The following is a 2,046-nucleotide window of genomic DNA, read 5'->3' as shown; positions in this document are numbered from 1 at the left end:
AATGTTAAATATTAAAAAGAGAGTACTTTATCCTTTATTTAGTGCTTGCTTACACAACAACCCTGTGAGGTAAGGATGGCTAGTTTCATCAAATCCTGAATTATACATCATGTAAGTGAGGCTGAGATCATGCTACTTATGTACAAACTTTTTATTGTCACATACTTAGAAAGCAGCAGAGCCTAACCAATTGCAATGGGTCCCTGACTCTAAACCCATGGCTCTTTTCCTTTTTTCATACTTTTTTTTATTAATTAGTGCTTAGAGCAGTGGACTTACATCCATAAGATCTGGCTCCTCATTAAAAATGAAAATATGGTCAGGGAGAGAAATTGCCTCCAAAGAGTAAAGTCAGGCAAGAATCCTTTCTATTTAAGAGCTTTGGCTCCATTCAACTCAATCATCTTTTTAAAAGGCAGTATTTTTTTTTGTGACTTGGCAATGTTTCTAAAAATTATTAATACTTAAAGGAGAGGCCCTATAACACAGTGGGAACAATGTTGAATGTGAAGAGAGAACTGTGTTCATTTGAAATTAGAAACTTATTAGTAGTTTGACCTTGAACAAATCACTTGTATTGCTTGAGTTTCAATTTTTTCCTCAGTAAAATCAGGATAGTTATGCCTATAGCACTGATTTATAAAAAAAAATCTTTATGAAAATAGAATTGGAGACAGAATATTTTCTAAAAACCATGAAGCACCTCATAAATATCAGCTAAACGTATGCAACCTTTTGTTATATTAATGAAGGAAACCATCTGAATCTGATTTTATCCCAACAAGAAAAGGTAAGTAAGCTATAGTCTGTATTTCTAACTTTAATGTCTCTCCCTTTTGACTAGAGCTTGTTGTGATTAGTGGATTTCTAAGCTCTCTGACACTAGAAAATTCAAAGATCTTGCTCAGAAACCAAGATTGAATAAGGATAAAGGAAGCTTTCACATGAAATTCTAATAGCAATCTCCTGCTCCAGAGAAGGTTTACGATGTGCAAGTATTTGTGTTATGCAGTTGTGAAGCACTACTAGATGAAACAAAACCATGTACAGGAAAGCATTTGGAAAGAAAAAAGCTCTCTCTTTCTCTGTCTGTCTCATTTTCTCACTCTCTCTCTCTCTCTCTCTCTCTATCTCTGTATTTCTCTGTGTCTTTGTCCCTCTCTGTTTGTCTCTCTGTCTCTGTCTCTCCTGGTCTCCTTGTTTCTCTGTCTTTTTCTTTCTCTCCGTCTCTCTCTGTTTCTGTCTCCCTGCTCTATCTGTTTCTTTCTCTCTGTCTCTTTCTCCCTCCCTCCCCTTCCTTCCCTAGAAGGTGACTATTCTCTCATTATCCTTATTGTTATACATATGTCTTGAATTAGAATAGGGAAAACAACATAATAACAATGAGTATGAGATATAAAGGAGGGGATTTATTTTGACTAATCATTCTTTGCTTAGATTTAAAGGAATGATGTTATTTTTAATGTGAAGCAAGTAGTTCTAAAGTTCTCTTCATGTCTGGGTAAATCCAGGTAGATGGCCTGCTTAGTCCCATATTTCCCTTTAGATATTAAATGCGTTGAACAACACATTTCTCCTGTAACATGACTAACCATCTATATCTATACACCAAGGGAGGAGCTCCCTACAACCCAAATGTGTGCTGTCCATAGGAAAAAAAAAATAATCCATTTTGTTAAATATATCTTTTTGGCAAGGATTTTACAAATAAGACTTTCTTTGTCCCACTTGCATTTTATTTTTAAAAACTGTGAACTTGTGAGGGTTGTGACTAGGGCAGAGAGATCATTGAAACATCATTTTCTTTGGTCTTTGATATGAATTAGGGTGAGGTTAGGTGACTCTCTGACACATGGAACCAACAGAGTTGATGTTCTGTGTTCTGTAACTGCTTCTCTCACTACTTTGTTCATGACTATTGTGTTTTATATTACATATATTTCTGGTATAGATTTCATCGCTAAACCCATAGTCATTTTCATAGGATGTCATTTATCTGATCTTAGGATCCAAACCCACTCTTTCTCACATTCCAATGCTACCATG

Source organism: Vombatus ursinus, unplaced genomic scaffold (genome assembly GCF_900497805.2).
Source record: "Vombatus ursinus unplaced genomic scaffold, bare-nosed wombat genome assembly UNPS02015184.1, whole genome shotgun sequence".
Classification (NCBI taxonomy): Eukaryota; Metazoa; Chordata; class Mammalia; order Diprotodontia; family Vombatidae; genus Vombatus; species Vombatus ursinus.
This window is presented reverse-complemented; position numbering follows the sequence as displayed.